The sequence below is a fragment of the Thamnophis sirtalis genome, unplaced genomic scaffold (genome assembly GCF_051295495.1).
Source record: "Thamnophis sirtalis isolate CommonGarterSnake01/CBP01778 unplaced genomic scaffold, rThaSir2_p1.2 scaffold_10, whole genome shotgun sequence".
Taxonomy (NCBI): Eukaryota; Metazoa; Chordata; class Lepidosauria; order Squamata; family Natricidae; genus Thamnophis; species Thamnophis sirtalis.
This window is the reverse complement of record NW_028261390.1, coordinates 11524464-11545929: the sequence shown is the minus strand read 5'-3', so window position 1 is coordinate 11545929 and position 21466 is coordinate 11524464. Positions and strand designations below refer to the sequence as shown.

The window sequence follows — 21466 nt, the reverse complement described above, 5'->3', positions numbered from 1 at the left end:
TTTTTTGAGGCTCATTGTTCAACTCTTTGGGGTTTGCTTTGCAGCTGGGAAAAGAGATAAAATACATTTTAGCAAAGAAGAGTTGTTGCTTTTCTTGCTTTCCCTAGCCTGAATACTGTTAAGATAAGATAAGATAAGATGAGCCTTTATTGTCATTTTTTTTTACTGTGAGCATACTGGCCCAGATTAAAAAATGAAATTATGTTGCCGGCTCTTCAAGAGAAAGTGTATATCTACCCAAACACCTACTCTGTTTCCTGAAAATAAGCCCTCCCCAGATAATAAGCCCAATTGGGCTTTTGAGCGCATGCGCTAAAATAAGCCCTCCCCTGAAAATATTGCAACATAGCAGCAGGCATGAGGTGACCACGGTCACCACCACCTGCACCTCAAAAATAATAAGACCTCCATGAAAATAAGGCCAAGCGCTTATTTTGGGGTTCAAAAGAAAATAAGACCTTGCCTTATTTTCTGGGAAACATGGTACATAACTCACATATGCACATGCTGTATAAATACATAAATGTGTGTGTTTATATATACATACATACATCATACAACACACACACACACCACACATACATCTATATATCTATATATCTATATATCTATATATCTATATATCTATATATCTATATATCTATATATCTATATATCTATATATCTATATATCTATATATCTATATATCTATATATCTATATATCTATATATCTATATATCTATATATCTATATATCTATATATCTATATCGATATCTATCTATCTATCTATCTATCTATCTATCTATCTATCTATCTATCTATCTTTGTATCTATCTATCTCTATCTATCTCTATCTATCTCTATCTATCTATCTATCTATCTATCTACATCAATATCTATATCGATATTGATGTCGATATATATATATATATCGATATTGATATCTACCTATTTATATCTGTATCTCTCTCTCTCTCTCTCTCTCTCTCTCTCTCTCTCTATCTCTATCTCTATCTCTATCTCTACATCATTCATATATATATGTTATATTTATGCTGATAAATAAATAAAGGGAGACTAGTATAGATCTATTTCAAGCTATTTAGCTCTCATCAGCTAGCCATACCCAAATTTTTTGGGAATTGAACCTGTGCTCTATTGCCTCCCAGGCAGGGAGTTAACCATTTGAGCTACAGAGAACGACTCCTTATCAGCCACCCAGGGTGGGAGGTATATACTTTAAGTCACTATTGGTTTGGCCAAACCAGTCCGAACTGGTAGGGACTCACCACTGATATATTGATATATGCATACACACATACATATACATAAACACACACATACACATATATACATACACATTAATCACTGTCCATTTTGAATACATAGCGGAAAGAGGAAACTTGAGAATTCACAAGATTGCTGTTACATGGAACAAAATTGTGACTGAATCTGGATATTCTGCTTTGGATACCACAAAGCCTCTTCCCAGAAGGTGTTCAGAAATCTTATCCACGGAAGAGAGAAAGGATATGAGTGGCTGTTAAGGCAATCAATGACCTGTGAGAGCACCTTGTCAATGATGACAGCCACTCATAAATTTCTTTCCCAAGAAAAAAATCTTTCTGGCACCTATATTGTCATTCAGTTCTCATTCATTTTAATGTATTTCAATGTATGCTTAAGGACCTAGCTGCACGGCACACAACTTCCTCATTGACTTGCAGTGGTCCAGTGGTGATTTGTCACATTGATTGGACAGAATGCTGGGAGACAAGGCTCTATAGCAGTGTTGGTGAACCTTTTTGACACCGAGTGCCGAAACAGGATTGTGTGCTCACGAGTGGGGGAGCGCCAGAAATGGAAAGAGCAGCTCTCCGGCGCACATGCACAGGAGGGCTGGAAACCGGAAGAGCAGTTCTCTGGCGCTCCCACATGTGCGCAGCTGTTCTTCCGGTTTCTGGCACTGCCCTGCGCGTGAAGACCAGCACCGGACTCCGGAAGAGCAATGCGCAACGGCTGGTGTGCCCGGAGAGATAGCTCTGTGTGTGACTTCCAGCAAGTGTGCCATAGGTTTGCCATCACGGTTCTACAGTATAATACGATTTGAGTCATCCTTTTACTTAAAATCAGGACCCACATTTTTTTTCAAGATTCAGAAAATTCAGAGGGTAGAAGGAAGACAAACTGAGATCATGGGAAGAAATGATTTTTTTCCAGATCTTCTGCTGGTTTTGAAGTACAAATGGCTCACAACTGTTTCATCTTTCAAATATATCTGTGTTAACAGTTGGACGCTAAGCTCCAATCCATTTGGTTGCCAAGGGCATTGCGTACCTCTTCTCCAGATGCTCTTTTTATCTGCTTCTATGGCATAGATACCTACACATAACACCTTGCAGAGAAGATCAGATCCTCCTGCTATTTTAAGCTACAAATAACCAGCTGGTTTTTGCTATTTGCTCCAAGACTTAGAAAATTCAGAAGGTGTTATGAAAACTGTGATGGACTGGTGATGTATCTTATATGGATGTAATTATAGGTTCAGAAGACATGAATATGAATTAGGACAAGAAAAGGGAGAGGCAAGATCTTCAGAGAATAATAAAGGTAATATAGATAAGGGGAGAAAATACTTCACATCCACTCTAGTTGCATAAATAAATACTTTTAAATAAATAGATTTTATTTTCTAAGAAATTTTATCTTGAGCTTTCCACAATCTCTGGTATCTTATTTCTCCCAATTGACAGACTTGTTAGGGATTTGGGGAGTTAAAAGCCAACAATTCTGGAAGGCACAAACTTAGGAAAATTTCCTGAATGTATATGCAAGTTGTATGTGTGTGAAACATTTCACATAATTAAATTTACAAATGAGGTACTTTAAAAGCAACTTATTTTGTATTCATTCACTCACTTAATATTGATTGAATTTTTAAAAAAATTGGGTCTTATTCCTCTTTGGAGCTTGACCTCTTTTCAGTATGTGTATATATAATATCTTCATCATTGTTATAGCAGTCAGTAAAATGTTTATATACATATAGATCCAGGGGTGGGATTCAGCCGGTTCAAACTAGTTCGGGCGAACTGGATACTAATTTTATATCTGGTTCGCCAAACTGGTAGTTGCAAGGACTGGATGGCCACGCCCACCCCACACTGCCCCTCCCAGGAGTCTCTATGTGGCCTGTTTTGGATGCCAGGTAAGTGCAGGGCCCACGCGGAGGCTCTGGGAGGGCAAAAAAATGGGACTTCCGGAAGTCCGGAAACAGGCCTGTTTCCAACCTCCAGAAGGCCTCTGGAGCCCGGGGCAAGCCGTTTTCACCCTCCCTGAGGGTAACTGCCATGGTGCATGAGGCTGACTAGGCTATGGCCACACCCACCCAGCAACTGGGCAGAGAACCGGTTGGTAAAAATTTTCAAGCCCACCCCTGTATAGATCTGCACCGAATTTGTATATTATTTGTTGGGGGAAAATCTTTCCAGGGTTCATTTTACTGGAAGTTGGTACCCTCATTGATAAGATACAGGCAGCTAGCATATAGAGGTTTTGGGTGGGTTGCAATTTATTTTTCCATCTAATCTTTCTTGAGGTAGAGGGATTTCATCAGTCTGGCCTTCCTTTCAAATAAAATTCATACAATTACTGTCTTTTGTTCTTTCAGATCAGAAAGTCAAGTTCTTTATTTCCATAGCAGGCATATCACTTGCCTTTTCTCTTTCTTCTTCTTTATCAAAAGAGGAATAGCTATATAAAAAAAAAATCAGATACTTTGAGCTGGAACAGTCCTCTGTAATTAATTAACTACATACAGTTCCCCTAATATATGCCATCCTTCCTACTTCCCTTTCCCTTCCGTCTTTAGATTTTGAGCCACCCTGTTGTAAATTTAATCTTGCTTGTAAATTCCTTCAATAATCTAGGTTCTTTAAAACCACCTTCATTATGGAGTGAGAGTCTCTTGCCTAATACATAAATTATCTCTCTCATTTTATGAATGCCCTTTACATTAGCCAAGCCAGCATTATTTTTTTCTAAAACATCTTTATTAGGAGGCATCATCTGTTTGAAGAATTTTCCAATTTAAATCCAATTCAGTATTAAAAAGGAAGGGAGAACAAAGACCTTGAAATTGTCCATCAACCGTTTTTGAAACCCACACAGAAGATTCTACAGGGAGGGCTTGGAGATATGTTCCTTTCAAATTTTAAAGAAGTAATTCTAAAAATTAATAGCAAAAATAAAGGGCATCGTTGAAGAAAGCTCTCCAGGAAAATAACATGAAGTTCAAGTTTATAATTTGCAGAGTATACTCATACCTTTATACATATATGCACATTTTATATATATATATATATATATATATATATATATATATATATATATATATATATATATATATATATATATATATATATATATATATATATAGTGTGTGTGTGTGTGTATGTATGTATGTGTGTATACACACACATATACATACACATATACATATACATATACACACATACACACATACACACATACATACAAACATACATATATTGTGTACTCGGGTCTTTTCCTGTGTAAGATTGAGATTGTCTTGGCAACATTTCGGCGAGGTCTCACTCGCCATCTTCAGGCTGGTGTTTTCGGCTTAAAGCGTGGTTGGAGCTGCTGTCTTTCTATAAATCTTGGTGGGTGGGTGTGGAGTGCTGGCTTTGTTTCACCACCACCCAGGCCGTTACAACACAAAACAACAACAGACACACAGTCAGCACCAATCTACCAATTACGATACAGCCTATCAATCCACTTACTGAAACAAAGCCAGCACTCCACACACACCCCCACCAAGATTTATAGAAAGATGGCAGCTCCGACCACGCTTTTATTATCTAAATTATCTCTGTGTGAAAACCATCTTGAAGATGAGAAGACAGATCAATCCTGTCCTTATTCAATTTTATTTCCTGTGAAGTAAGTGAATAAGTGGAGCAATCAAGCTTTTCAATGCAAAAAGGGGAAGAATGAAAAAGTAGATTGGTGCTTTTTTTTCTTCTGAGTCATTCCAGGATTTATTTATTATTGATAAAAAGGCCAGGAAGGAGTACAGGCAATATTCAAATGCTACCACTAAACCACAGCTAAACCTGTCCATATGTAAAAGATAAAAATTAAACTCCTCTGGAGTTGGTAAGCAGAAAGAATCTTTCACCAATCACTGCTAGAAACATGGTTGAACTTGTGCTGCAAAGGGGAGGGCAGAGTAAATAATGAAACCTGCCTATGTGAAAAATATTATAAAGCATCAGGAAAGGCGTAAAGAACCTTCTTTGACACAAAACCTATAATATCCCATAGTGAGGCATGGTAGGATAGGGTAGGGCAGTGATGGTGAACCTTTTCAGCACTGAGTGCCCAAACTGGAAGGCATGTGCATGAATATGCATGTGCGCATGCCAGAGCACCGGAAACCCGGAGACAGTGGTCGGGGTGCACCAATGGTGGGTTCCGGATCCCGTTCCAACCAGTCAGCCACATGGACACGTGCGGGGTGTGCATCCTACCTGCCTGCCGCATCATACCTGCCTGCAACACCTCCGCAAGCCTCCGCAACACTCCAGCTGCTCGGCAGAGCATCGCGCAGGCACCGTACACGCCGTGCGCGGAAGCACCAAAGGACAGGTAAGGAGATTGGGTGGGCAAGTGGGCCTTCTGGAACACCGTACCGGAATGGTACCCGGTGCTCAGGGCAGGCTCTAGTATGCCCATACCTGGGCGTACCTTTTGCAACCCACCACTGGTGTGCACTGCACATATCTGTTTTTTGGTGTTTTGTGAGCTTCTGTTTCCCTGCAAATGATGAAACAGACGTTCATGAAAGAAAAAGATCTTACCTCTTGCCATGATGCTGGTGCTGGGATGCTCCGCCTCCCACTGGCCAGCTGGTCTTCGGGTCTCTGCTGCGCCTGCGTGCATGTCCATGCATGCACATGTCCGTTTATGCGCATGTCAATGCATGCACACATTTGCGCATATCCGCACCTTTCAGTTTGGGCATGCACGCGCACACGGTTTGGGCACTCTGTCTAAAAGGTTCGCCATCACTGTACTATAGAAATGGGACTGTAATTAATAAATATACTGGAATAACCAAAAGGGTTCAACAACTGTATGTTTTTATTTCATTCCTACGATATTTGATTTTTCAATTCACTCAGCATTTTGACAGAGAAAACTAGATCTGATGTGAGAGAATATCTGGGACGACTGGAAAGCATAAGTGTTTTCGTTGCTAGCTACGCCTGGAAAGAGTAAAAAGCTTAACCATTAACCATACAAGCGTTTGACATTTTGACTCTTTGCATACATATAAATATCTACTGTCAGCGTTCCAAATATCACGTAGAATTAAATCAGAGTACTAGGCAGAGCTATCCTTAAAGTTCCAATTTAATAAGACAGACATGTTGGCAACAAACTGTGGAATCCCAAATCTAAAAGCTTCCTGCGATTCCACCCAGTTGAAAGTTCATGATCTTATCCCCACACCCATAAATCCATTACGTAGTCCAATCTTCTTCGGCCACGCTGGCATCTCCACCCAGCTGGTTCCGGTCAGGTGCAGAGGTGCAGAGACAAAACCTTGGGCTTCTAGAAAGGAATGACAACAACACATTCCACAATTCTACTCCTTTCTATTCCCCCCTCTAAATTACTACACTAATGAAACAGTATAATGAAATAATAGAGAGTGTGGCAGGCCAAAGATCCTAAAAAGGAATATGACTGCAGGCCTGACATCTACTATATTCATACTCATAGCAAGTTGTTGCTCATACTCTTTATTTTTGATATAGTAATTCAACAGGTGTGAAGAGGGAGATTCAGAAAGTTTTTCATGCATCTTTCATGTATATTTCATAAATGAAATCTCAAGTTTTTAAAGAGGAAATACTTGGTTTTTTAAATGTAGAATCAAAACTCAATCCTCCCTTTCCCACCTTTAATATCTCAAGGTATTTCTGTTCATCTGTAGAAAAACACCAAATGCAATGTTTAACTAAAGATCAGATGAAACCATCTTGTTGAATGACATTACAAATATCAAACAGGAAGTTTGATTACTACCAAAGCATTTTAATTTACTAGATGCTAAAAATTCAACCTCTGCAGTTCGTTGGGGTTTTAAAATATGGCTTTAGCCTACTAAAATCTGTCCTGGTTCATTATTTGTTTCATTTAGAAGATTGACAATAATGTATGGACGCAAAAAAACCAACAACAATCTTTATTTCTCCTTTATGTTTGATGAGCTATCCCTGTGTCTGCCATTGGGAAATCTGCAAGTAGAAATTTAGCAGTCAAAGTGATAAATGTAATGTCTCCACTGTGTTTTACAATCTAATGAGAGGAGTTATGCCCAGGGGTGGTATGGGCTTGGTACGGGCTTGCTTTAGCTAACGCTATGGCCAGTTTGGAGAACCTCCAAATCCCACCCCTGGTTGGCTCCTCCCAACCCTCCCCTCCCCTCCCAAGAGTCTCCACACGGCCCGTATTGGATGCAAGGGAAATGGAGGGCCCGTGCAGAGGCTCGGGGGGGGGGGGGGAATGGGCCTTTCGGAAGGCTGGAAACTAGTCCGTTTCCGTCCTCTGGAGGCCCTCTGGAGACCGGGGAAGCAGTTTTTGCCCCCCCCCCAGAGGCTCGAGGAAAGCCTCCGGACCCTGGGGAAGGTAAACACACACACACACCCGCCGTGGTGCAGGAGGCCGACTAGGCCATGCTCACCATGGCGATGCCTACCTAGCAACTGGGCAGAGAACCCGTTGCTGGAACTTTTGAAGCCCACCCTTGGTTATGCCAGCATTCATAGTAACAGGTGACAACATGGCTGTTAGTGCAAATTCAGCTATATGTATTGCATACAATAATTAGCCACAGCCGTACACATTTCTGCAACAAAAAATGTATCCTACTATTATATGGACTTAGATTATTATTAGTATTATAATGTGGGGTGATCAGTGATCTAGTGACTGTTTCTAGAACAAAAAATATATCACTAGATTCGCAATTAGGTAAATTAATGCAGCAAATAGATACGTTTGATGCTGTTCAGATGTTTTTTGTTCAGAATTTTTATTTGCTCTGGCTATTGCAGGCTTTCAAATGAAGAATGCTGTAATGGAGCGTATAGCTGTGAAGGATGCTATCGGCGGGAATATCTGAAAGCTTTATCGGGGCAGATCATCTCAGATTAGTCACCATCTATGTTAAGGGTGTCAAGCTCAAGATGTGGGGGCTGGATACGGCCTGTGGGGTACTTAGGTCTGGACCATGGGGCTGCCCTGGAAATGGTGCTTCTGCCAGCAAAAACGGTACTTGGAAGGGCTCAATTTTTGCTGTCAGAGGATTGCAGGAGGCCATCGCAGCTGGAAACAGAGCTCAGGACTCCGTTTTTGCTGGCAGAGTGCTCTGGCCACCACAGGTACCCCGATACGAGTGACATTGAGTTGGCCATGCCTACCCTGGCTACGCCTCCCCCCACAAGGTCAAACACAACCCTGAGGTGGCCCTCAATGAAATTGAGTTTGACATCCCTGATCTATGTGGTGACTAAGAGTTAATATTGTCTAGTTAGCAAATTATCAAAATTTGATAGGCTATAATGGACTTAAGTAATAGCATACAAGGCATATAGGTAATGTTTGGGAAGTATCGTGACTCCTCCTCCAGAAATTATAGCCCTGTAAAGAAGCTTCCGCAAAGAGGAATGGGTCAACCTATTCTCCAAAGTACCTGAAGGAAGGGCAAGAAGCAATGGGTGGAAACTAATCAAGGGGAGAACCTAACTAGAAATAAGGAAAAAGTTCCTGACAGTTAAAACAATTAATCTGTGGAAAGACTTTTATCTCCAGAAATTGTGGGTGCCCCAACATTGGAGGTTTTAAAGAATATTTTCTGAAATGGTATGGGGTTTTCTATTTGAGCAGGACGTTGGACTAGAAGACCTCCAAACAGGGGTAGGATTCCAAAATTTTAGCAACCGGTTCTCTGCCTGGTTGTTAGGTGGGCATGGCCATGGTGGGCATGGCCTACTTGGCCTCCTGGACCATGGCGCGGGGTGTGTGTGTTTTTGCCCTCCCCAGGCTCCGGAGGCTTTTCTCGAGTTTGTGGTAACAGCCTCTTGAGACCAGAAGGCAAATGGCTGTGATTAATATTTCACATTTTTATAAAGAAATGGAGGCCCGTTTTTTGCCCTCCCAGAGCCTCCACACAGGCCTTGCACTTACCTAGCATCAAACAGGCCGCGTGGAGACTCCTGGGAGGGGTGGGCGGGGCCAGCCAGTCCTTGCAACTACTGGTTCAGATTAAAATTAGCATCCAGTTTGCCTGAACCGGTCCGAACCGGCTGAATCCTACCCCTGCCTCCAAGGTCTCTTCCAACTCTTTTACTCTGGTATTCTGGAAAAAAAAACACCTGGTTCAAGTTATTATTTGTCATGTTTACGACTGAATCTTATGAATTCCATGAGCGTTTTTAAATATTTTACATCACGTACATCACTTAAGAGTTGTGCAGTTAGCTGAGGTGGCTATATAAATTGAGTAGAATTATAAAAAATATTAATGTGCTAATTAAGAATGCACTAAGTTCCTGACTATGCTAGCTTTATTAAATGAACAGATGTTGAAGCACCTAAAAAGTAGGCAGCTATCTTCTTTTTCTAATTGCTTTGAGAACCCGTCATTCAATCTTTGAAAGTATCCCCTGGGAGAGTTGGTTGGTTGGACTGAGAAATACTGAGTCATGAATTCGTGCTGAAATCACTGTGGTTCATCCTTCGCTCACTTCCCTGATTGTGATAAATGAGATCACACTCATGTCTGTACTCTCATGAGCACCTTGGAGAAAAGATGTGATAAACAGATGCTTTTGGGGGATTTAGGATGCTGCGATGTGACTGGACCAGTGTTTGATTGGAAGGATGTATATTATTTGTATCTTGTCTCATTCTGAAACTATGATAGAGGAAGAAATTTAACTGTGGAAGCAGCCTCTTGAGACCGGAAGGCAAATGGCTGTGATTAATATTTCGCATTTTTATAAAGAAAGCTTTTCACGCCTAATGAGCTGAGGTGTGTTACAAGCTACAGATGGAATGCTTCATTTACCAATAAAATGCAGCTGGCTGTGCTGAAAACGATGGCAATGAAAAAGTCTCTCACACTGAGTGGACAAGGCAATTTCAGAATTTGGGAAAGCAAACTCTCTTATCTGACCCTGCAGGTGAAAATACCAGCAGGCTGAAAAAATAAGATTGCAGCAGCAAAGCAAGTCTTAATGTGACCAAGGCGTCACAATTGTACAAAAAGATAATTTTTTTGTCACTGAATTTAAGGCAACATCTTAGTGAGATGTGAGTTTTCTCCCCACACCTTGGTGCTGGACAACTGGACGGACTAAGGAACTAATGGGTTTTCCCCCCTTATGCCAGCTGTAGCAGCAGGATCCCATGAAACCTGGGTGATAATCGGAAAATATTACCATAGGCTTTCATCTACATGGTACACGAGTTCATTGTGTGCAAAAGATGTGAGAAGTCATGATATCTCTGCCTAAGCCCATGGAAGCCACTGATAATTTCAAAAGAAGTCAACAAATCAATGACACAATCTTGGGGTATATAAATGATATGGTATACAAGGCTGCTTATTATTTGACTGGTGTACAAATCCCCATGGTTTCAACCTACCAAGGGAAAATTAATCCTCCAAACAATTGAGTCCCAATTTTCCCATTTAATTATACCTTTGTTATGTGTTTGTATGCTTACCAATAGATCTTTCACTGTTTCTCCAAAGGAGCCCATATCCCACTTCAACTGGAAACTTCATCTCTTTCTTTCTTTATAATTTTCCTTTAATTAAAGAACAGAAAATGGAAATAGGAAGGGAAAGGAAAAAAGAAGAATGGCGTGTCCATTTTTTATTTTGGGAATGCATGAACCTAGGGTTCTCCCAATCTATTTATTATGTAGAGTGTGACATTGTAAGGTTTATACCTAATTTATTTGTTTGGCTCAAATCGCAGGTTGAGAACTACTGCTCTACATAATATTATATGTTATGTTGTGGTGTTATGTTATGTTATTATTTGTTGTTAGTTGCAAAGTTGCGTCCGACTCATCGCGATCCCATGGACAACGTTCCTCCAGGCCTTCCTGTTCTCTACCATCCTCTGGAGTCCATTTAAGATCACTCTTACTGCTTCAGTGACTCCATCCAGCCACCTCTTTCTCTGTCGTCCCCTTCTTCTTTTGCCCTCAATCTTTCCCAGCATTAGGCTCTTCTCCAGTGAGTCCTTCCTTCTCATTAGGTGGCCAAAGTATTTGAGTTTCCTCTTCAGGATCTGGCCTTCTAAAGAGCAGTCAGGGTTGATCTCCTCTAGGACTGACCGGTTTGATCGCCTTGCAGTCTAAGGGACTCGCAGGAGTCTTCTCCGCATAGAAAGTTTTTTTTTATTTTCCATTTTCATAGCATATAATCACATGTATACTATTACATAGTCAATATCATGTTGTATTATTAAGTAATTATATCAATTCATCTTACCATCAACTACCAAAGGGAAAAAAAAACCAGTTATTGGCTCTTCTGCTCTCCATACACCATATTTATACCTTATCCGACACTTTCTTCCCCCTCTCTCCTCCCCCTTTCTACATCCTGTCTTCCCTCCATCATTTTCTACTCTACTTCCCCTCCCTTTCTCCTTCTCCTCTCTCCCCTTACCACTCCTCCTTATACAGCTCATCTTTCCCCCTCACCCTCTCACCTGTCCCTCTCTTCTTATCTTTCTTCTCTCCTCTGCTTCCCACTCTTCCTCTAATTCACTTGGGAGGGAAGAGTCTTCTCCAGCACCATGTTATTGTATTATACTGTATAATATTATGTTATTATAATATATGCATGTAAGAGAATGAATGAGATGGTATGATATGAGACACACACAAACACATAATTTCACCACGGGCATCTTGCTAGGAGAATTAGCCTGCCTTATTCTTTATTTCTTTTTAGTATCCTCTCTTTCGCCACTCTTCCCCATGGTACACATTCTGCTTCTATGGTGACAAGAAAGGATGCTTTGTTTGTTCTTTTGAAATTGTCTGACATCGGCAGTGAACCTTGTGCAAGGCTGCCAAACATCTGTCCTCCACATTTCCTGATCCAAGAGAACTGCTGTGTCTCCCCTTGAATATTAATCGCTGTTTTGAAACAGTTCAACTGTTTTTACTTGAAGGCTAGATTATGATCAGTCATGCACGGATGAGCAGCTGTGGCAATACGGCACAATTGCTCTGTTGCATTTGGTGTCCTTTACCATATATTGATTTATGTGGTAAGTAAATAACTTTACTGAAAGTCATCAGGAGGGATCCTCTCTTATCAGTCAACCTAATCCTAAAGACTATGGGATGATCGCTATGCCAATTAAATGCACAGTAAATTTAGATTTCGGGTTTAATCTCTACATTAAATGGAATTCTAACCTGTTGTCATATAACTCCTTGTGTAGGTGTGGCGGTCACCCATGGCCCAGTGCATAACAGGGCATGCGCAGCCACGCTGAACCACACAGGAAAAAACAAACTCCTAAAAGACATAACATCCTGACAGTTCACTCTAGATGTGCCTTACCCAACGACGCCCAGGATTTGACCATATATAGACAGAACTTCCCTGAGCAGTAGATTAGCAATTGTAGTTTGACAGGCTGTCTTAAATCACATGCTGATTGCTCCTCCTGCCTTTGTCCTATCTCAATAAAAGGGGCTCCCAGACCCCAATCTGGGTCGCCTCATCCTGAGAAAGCTCGGGTCCGTGTCTTTTCTCAACATTGGCCTCATGGGCGAACCACGGGTACTTCACACTAACCACACCTTGACACAAGGTTTTTACCATTTTATAATATGATTATCAATGAAAATTCATCGGCTGCTTTGAATCTAGGGAGCTGTTATTCAAAAGAAAGGTTTAAACATGGCATATGTTTGGGAGCATAAATAAATGATAAATGATGCTTAGCACATGTTTGTATAGTTTATGTATACAAACAAAAAGCAAAAACTAACCAAATAAAAAGTAAACCAGTCCACTAGAGTTTGGCAGCCAATCACTTTAAACAAACAAATAATAATAAATTTCAGGAGTTTGACTTGTTTCTTTATATACCTTTCATGGAATGATTGAATTTAGGCTGTTCTCATTTTTAAAGTAGAGTGGAACCTTGGTACTCATCATTAATTAGTTCAGGGAGGTGCGATGAGTACAAAAAATGATCCGTACCAAACAATTTCCCCCCACCAAGAATAATGTAGTAAGCAGCTGACAGTGACAAGTTGTAGCCTGCAGGAAGCCTACTAAACAAATGATGAGTACTGGGACAGCATTTTTGCCTCAAAATACGTTGAGGACCAAATATGATGAGTTTCAAAGTAGTTGAGTATCAAGGCACCATTGTAATTATTATTACTTTTCAAATATTAGAAAAGTTATGACATTCAGTCTTTACAATATTTATGTCAGCGATAGACCTGTAGATAACAGGTGGTGCAATGGTTAAATTGCAGCATTGCAGGCTAATTCTTCTGATTCCCAGCAGTTTAATCCTGACCGGCTCAAGGTTGACTCAGCCTTCCATCCTTCCGAGTTTGGTAAAATGAGGACATAGATTGTTGGGCGCAATATGCTGGTTTTGTAAGCCGCTTAGAGAAAGCTGTAAAGCATTGTGAAGTGGTATATAAGTAAGTGCTATTACTATTACTGTTAAATTGCTATTGAGCATGAGAACCTTTATAACTGAAAAAATAGTATGATTATGTTCAGTAAAGTATTCCGGTTGCCGTAGTCATTGCTTTAATCCAAAACTAGAATGGCAGGATTTACTGAATGACTAAGTACAGTGATTGCTAACCTTTTTTGGTGCCAAGTGCCCAAAACGCAAGCATGTGTGTGCAAATGAGCATTAGTGTGAAACCCCAAAATGCAATGCAAGCGTCCCCTGTGTATGCACCCCGTGCACGCCCTCCCCACACATGCGCCCTGCCCATTTTAGGCTTCCAAAATTGCATGCGCACCGAACTGGCAGTAATGCCGGCAGCAACCCACTTTGCTTTACAGGCTTTCCTCAAGTCTCCGGGAGGGCGAAAACGACCTTCCCCAGGCTCCGGAGGCCGGAAACCAGCCTGTTTCCGGAACCTTCGGGAGGCCCGTTTTTCACCCTCCCAGAGCGTCTACGTGGACCCTGCACTTACCTGGCATGATGAACTAGCCATGTGGAGACTCCTGGGAGGGGTGGGGCAGGGTGGGCATGACCAGCAGTCCTTTCAACTACTGGTTCAGCAAACCAGATGTAAAATTAGCATTTGGTTTGCCCAAACCGGTCTGAACTGGCTGAATCCCAGCCCTGATAACATTGAAAGAGCGTAAGGCAGTGGCAAAACCCTTTCCATGTTGTTGCGGTGAAAGCAACACTCAAAGTTGCCATGAGTTAAACATTACTCCAGGGGAGACTTTATTTAGCTATTGCTAAATCAGTTACTGGTTCATATAGCAATGGTGTGGGTATTCTGCTGAGATTTCTGGCAATTAAATGGCAGTTTTCTGTTGTTGTGCATTATACGAAAGCACACACCAGAGACACGCATGCTTGCATACTGAGAGAAAATACAGACTCTTCTTGCTAATAATTTTTTTTAAAAAATTAGTTATTCTGACCAAAGGCTCCTTCCCAAAGCATTCTGCAGAGGCCGTTTGATTGCCTTCCTTTTCAGCGGTTCAATAGCAAAACGGCATCAAGTGTGTGTGTGTGTGTGTGTGTGTGTATGTATGTAAGTATATATATATATATATATATATATATATATATATATATATATGTGTGTGTGTGTGTGTGTGTGTGTGTGTGTGTGTGTGTGTGTGTGTGTGTGTGTGTGTGTGTGTGTGTGTGTTATTTGTGCTGATAAATAAATAAAGGGAGACTAGTATAGATCTATTTCAAGCTATTTAGCTCTCATCAGCTAGCCATACCCTTACTGGGATTTGAACCTGGGCTATATTACATACTAGGCAGACTTCTTAGCCATTAGGCCACAGGCTCTTATCCGTTATCAGCGAAGCCAGGGTGAAAGGTATCTATTAGATTTTTACTGCCTAGTATGTGATATAGCCCAGGTGATATAGCCCAGGTTCAAATCCCAGTAAGGGTATGGCTAGCTGATGAGAGCTAAATAGCTTGAAATAGATCTATACTAGTCTCCCTTTATTTATTTATCAGCACAAATTAAAAAAAAAACAAAAAACACAAATATAACAAAGGCAACAGTAAAAAACATTGGGTTTCTGTCGTGATGGACTCTTGTGACGAGCCGATTAACGGATAAGAGCCTGTGGCCTAATGGCTAAGAAGTCTGCCTAGTATGTAATATAGCCCAGGTTCAAATCCCAGTAAGGGTATATATATATATTACATTCAAAACTTTATTATCAACAATAACTGCTGACTCTTAACATTTCAGCTGGAATGTAAGTAGCGATCTCACCACTATAGAGTTTTCTTTTGCCTGGCTCCTGGAATACATTGTATACCCAATTGGGGATATTTTTCAAGAGAAACGTTTCACAATCGAAATAGCAATTCCGTTAAAACTGCATCACCTTTGAGAAAAGGTTTTTGCTATAGTCTTCCTTCAGGGAATTCAAAATTGAATATTTCCCCGCTATCCTGGAGGCTCCGGTGCTTGGCAGAGTAGGGTTTCAACAGCATTGGCTCTAGGGGATCAAGGCACTCTCAGTGGCCCTTCTTAAATTGAGAGGGATGTGGGCGGGGGTGCCAATGGGAATTTTCTTAGAGCAGGGGCCTTCAACCTTGGCAACCTTCAGACCTGTGGACTTCAACTCCCAGAATTCTAGCAATTGGAAGTCCACAGGTCTTAAAGTTGCCAAGGTTGGAGACCCCTGGTGTTATGTATTACCTATAGAGATATCAGTTCAAGTTCTCAGTCTGGTCCTCTGTTAGAGTGGGAAAATACTCTCTCCTGATTGGTTGTGGTCTGATCAGCTTCCCTATAAAAGGAGCTGTGTCAGCCAGGGAGCAACAGTTGCCTCACAGACAGTATTGAATAAAGAGCTGTTGGAAGTCACTCAGGCCTCGCCTCCATTCTTCCCCCCAGAACTTAACGCTGGTGACGCGGATGGGATCGAATGGAAACTGAGGCGGCAAAGAGCTGATCAGCCCACAAAGAGCCGAGGTGGCGCAGTGGTTAAATGCAGCACTGCAGGCTACTGCTAGATCAGCAGTTCAGCGGTTCAAATCTCACCGGCTCAGGGTTGACTCAGCCTTCCATCCTTCCAAGGTGGGTAAAATGAGGACCCGGATTGTTGGGGGCAATATGCTGACTCTCTGTAAACCGCTTAGAGAGGGCTGAAAGCCCTATGAAGCGGTATATAAGTCTACTGCTATTGCTATTGCAATCAGGAGAGAGTATTGTCCCACTTCAACAGAGGACCAGACTGAGAACTTCAACTGACAACTATATATAATACATAACACCCATCCTCACCCAGATGAGCATTATGCTGATCCAATAACAATTTAACATACCGTATTGTTCGGAGTATAATACTCACCGGAGTATAAGATGCACCAAGATTTTGAAGAGGCAAATTTTTTAAAAAAGTTTTTGCACTCTACAGACCTCCCCAAAAATGGCCCGTTTTTTTGCGAAAATGAACCCTTTCCCCCCCCCCCCAAAAAGGGGCATGAATAGCCTTTAGGAAGCTTATAGAGTGCTCCTGGGGGGTAGGCGCCCCCAAAGCAAGGGGACTGTTAAGGACTGTTTGTACTGAGAATCCTGCAGAAGAAGCAGATGGTTTGCAACTTGAACATAAAAATCCTTTTTATAGAAATTGGGCTTCTGTTTGTTTTCTTTACAATATCTAATCCCCTCCAACCTGAAGCATCATTGTGCATTGGGTGCCCTATACATCTGCATGATAAATAAATACACTGTGTCCCCTCTCTCCTCATCGCCTATTTTGAATAACCAAAAATAGCAAATACCTTGGGAACTCTTGTAGGATTTGCCTGCAAATGGAATAACAAGTGAAAGTGAACCAAATGTCAACTGTATTGTCGTGATGCTTTCATTGTTTTATTATCTGAGTTTCTTTCATTAATTATATTGCTGACATGACAGGAGTCTCTTAAGCAGTTGATTTTTCTGTCTGCCCCAAACTAAATCAGGGAGACAATTTCCTTCCTTCCTTCCTTCCTTCCTTCCTTCCTTCCTTCCTTCCTTCCTTCCTTCCTTCCTTCCTTCCTTCCTTCCTTCCTTCCTTCCTTCCTTCCTGTGGTGGGATTCAAAAGTTTTTACTACTGTTTCTGTGGCTTGGTGGGTGTGGCAGGGGTAGGTTTCTGCAAAATCCCCATTCCCTCCCGATCAGCTGGGACTTGGGAGGCAGAGAATAGAGGGGGGGGGGGCAGAGCCAGTCAGAGGTGGTATTTACCAGTTCTCCAAACTACTCAAAATTTCCACTACCAGTTCTCCAGAACTGATCAGAACTTGCTGAATACTACTTTTCTTCCTTCTTTCCTTCTTTCATTCCTTCCTTCCTTCCCTCCCCCTCCCCCCTCCCTTGTTTTGGGATGGGGGAAAATATTTTTAATTAGAGTTTTTTTGCTGTTTTATTGGATAGTTTATTTAATTTTACATTTTAAAGAAGAGAAAGACAAGAAGGGAATTGAATAATGAAAGTTATTTCAGTTATGAATAATTAAATAAATTATAGAGTTTTTGGGGTATCTTAAGTTAGAAAAGATTATTAGCAACATAGATTGAATATGTTCTCATATTAAATAAAGTACATTTAAAGTGTGGAAACGAAACATACTTTAGTCATTCCTTACAACTGGCAATGCAAGTACTATACTTAATTGAAGCGGCACACATTAAATTGCGGAATCAATCAAAACATGATTTGATTTGGAAAATTAGTGCTTATTGGTCCAGTTAATTTGAATCAGATCAGTTCAGAGTTTTGGACTGAGTTGGAAAAAGTTGTTTACGTATATTGTAGAGAAATTTCCAATTTGTACAGTTTGAGAACAACCAATCTGATTATTCAAATTAATCCTACACCATATATTCAGACTTCCACAGTGTTTGCATGAGGATGAGTAGTGGATTTAATAGAAATGGGATGATGTGCAGCTTTACATGTTATTTCCCTATGGTGCGGAATCACATCTGGGAGGTGATTCTATTGTTTTATTTGTATTCTGCCTTACAGTGAGAACTAAAGATGGTGAACATTGGGGAATCTACATTGTATAAGAGCAAGTCTATGAAGTAGATTGGGCTGTAGAATAGTAACTGGGCAAAAGTCTAAGATTATGATGTAGGCAAGAAAAACAAAATGCACAGGTACAGTATATGTGTGGTACCTTGCTCAATAGTGGTGACTGTGAGAGATTTTGGAGTCCTAGTGGATAACCATTTAAATATGAGCCAGCCGTGTGCAGCAGCTGCCAAAAAAAGCCAACACAGTTCTAAGCTGCATAAACAGAGGGATAGAATCAGGATCACGTGAAGTGTTAATACCACTTTATAATGCCTTGGTAAGGCCACACTTGGAATACTGCATCCAGTTTTGGTTTCCATGATGTAAAAAAAGGTGTGGAGACTCTAGAAAGAGTGCAGAGAAGAGCAGCAAAGATGATTAGGGACTGGAGACTAAAACATATGAAGAACAGTTGCAGGAACTGGGTATGTCTAGTTTAATGAAAATAAGGACTAGGGGAGACATGATACCAGTTCTCCAGTATCTCAGAGACTGCCACAAAGAAGAGGGAGTCAAGCTATTCTCCAAAGCACCTGAGAGCAGGACGAGAAGCAATGGGTAGAAACTAATCAAGGAGAGAAGCAACCTAGAACTAAGGATAAAATTCCTGATGGTTATAACAATGAATCAATGGAATAACTTGCCTCCAGAAGTTGTAAATGCTCCAACACTGGAGATTTTTAAGAAGAGATTGGATAACCATTTGTCTGAAATTATATAGGGTTTCCTGCCTAAGCAAAGGATTGGACTAGAAGATTTCCAAGGTCCCTTCCAACTCTGTTATTCTATTCTATTCTATTCTATTCTATTCTATTCTATTCTATTCTATTCTATTCTATTCTACTCTACTCTACTCTACTCTACTCTACTCTACTCTACTCTACTCTACTCTACTCTACTCTACTCTACTCTACTCTACTCTACTCTTCTCTGGCTACACATACTTGGAAGTAGGCCATTGTACCCAGAATCTTGCCATCAACCTTGGGGAAGGAATAGTCAATCATTGTTTTACAGTGCCAGTTCATTTGCAGAATTTCCGTGTGCTATATTTTCAGTACAGTCTGTTTCCTGTAGCCATCCAACTCAATTATGGGCACTTTATAGAATAAGTCTAATTAGATTTACTCTAGCCAAAAGGAAGTCTGCCTAATGCAGAATCGGAGAGATTGTCCTGTGTTGTTCTTAAAGATTTGCGCAGACGTTTCACAGAAGCAAGCTAAAGAGAATGATGGAGGCACAGTGAAGACATATATCCTCTTCTATTCAAAATCAAGGGCCAAATTAGAAGCATCGTTGCATCTAATATACAAAGAGATTTCTTTTCTTAATGCAGAATGCTTCCAAGGGAGGCCACAATTAATGAGATTGTATAATAAAGCTATAGTTCTAAACCCGTTGAGAAATAAGTCATTCCGAAAGAAGAGAGTTTTGGGTGAATGTGTTTGTGAATAACTTTGATACAAAATCATTTGGTTTCCTTACTTTCCTTTTTCTGCCATCAAAATTTAGAGTATAGATTTGGGCAGATTTTACACCTGTACAAAGCATTGTTTGTTAACTACTTCCACTAGAAATATTTCAGTGGCGTTGAGTTTGTTAAACATCAGGTTTACGATATCTTATTTTCCTGATCATATATGCCACTGAGTTTTTCAAGTGAAATAAAAAGAAGGATGAGAAAGTGGTGTGTTTGTAGGTAAGTTTCCTTCCTCATTTGTTTTGCTATTCTCCCCCCCCCCCCCCCCGCTTTTCTTTAAATCTTCATTGTTCCTGCTGGGCTGTTTTCTTCCTTTTCAGCAACTCCAAAACTTCCTGCATTCTCATGAATTGAGCAATGTAACTGACATTATTTTAGTGTTATTAATTTAGGTACTCCTCAACTTACAACCATTTGTTTAGTGACCATTTGAACTTACAGTGGCACTGAAAAAAACCCAATTTATGATGTTTTTCACCCTTACGGCCCTTACAGCATCCCTGTGGTCATGTGATGAAAATTTGGACGCTCGGCAACTGGCATGCACTATGACACTATGACTGTCCCGAAGTTATGCGATCACCTTTTGCTGCCTTCTGACAAACAAAGACAATGGGGAAGCCAGATTCACTTAGCAGCTGTGCTACTAACTTAACAAGTTGCAAAGAGTTTTTGCCCCTGGTAAAATGGGGCAAAACATTTAACAAATGGCTTGCTTAGTAACGGAAACTTGGGGCTCAATTGTAAGTCGAGGATTACCTGTATAGGTAATATACAGTAGAAAGGATATTGGGGGGGGGGGGAGTCTAAAGGAGATCTCTCTATAAGTTGTAATTGCATAGTTTTTGAGTTCCAATTGCCTAAGTTAGCAACAGTAAACAAGTTTATTTCACTTTCTTCCTTTAAATATTAAGTTTTTAAAATCTGGCCTCTGTGTACTGTTTCCCCGAAAATAAGACCCAACCAGAAAATAAACCCTGGCATAATTTTTCAGGATGCTTGCAATATTAGCCCTACCCCCAAAATACACCCCAGTTAAGATCATCAGTCAGATGGATGCATTTAGTACTGTATTTCCCTGAAAATAACCCCTACTGCATCTTTTGAAGCAAAAATTAATATAAGACTCAGTCTTATTTTCGGGGAAACATGGGTCGTTGATACATGAAATAGACTGGGATGCAGATGGTGATTGTCTCTGCTCTCTGAACTTTCATTTTCCATTCGGCAACACCCAATGGACCTTGTCCTGAAGGCAGCCAGGGAAAATTACTTCTGCATTTGTATTACTTCCACGTTGCAAATAATATTACATATTGTAGTCTTGTCTGCGTAATGACAAGGAATCAACTGGATTCAGTGGAATCTAGCAGAAAGGTATGGAATGGATGGATAGTTATGATATGATGTAGACCGGGGTGTCAAACTCAATTTTATTCAGGGATGCATCAGGGTGGTGTTTGACCTCAGGGGGTTGTGGCCAGGGTGGGTGTGGCCAGCTAGATGTCACTCATGTCAAGGGCAGCTGTGGTGGCCAAGTGCTAAGGCAGAGTTCATTCTGACTCTCCCTCTCATTATAATCCCCTTCCTTCCTTCCTTCCTTC

The 21466-nt window shown here is 40.8% G+C and overlaps 1 protein-coding gene across 7 annotated transcripts in view; it reads left to right on the top strand.

Annotated features, from left to right (window-relative positions):
• Positions 1 to 21466, top strand: part of MAPK10 (mitogen-activated protein kinase 10) — a 257681-nt gene that overhangs the window by 27755 nt on the left and 208460 nt on the right. The window lies entirely within an intron of this gene.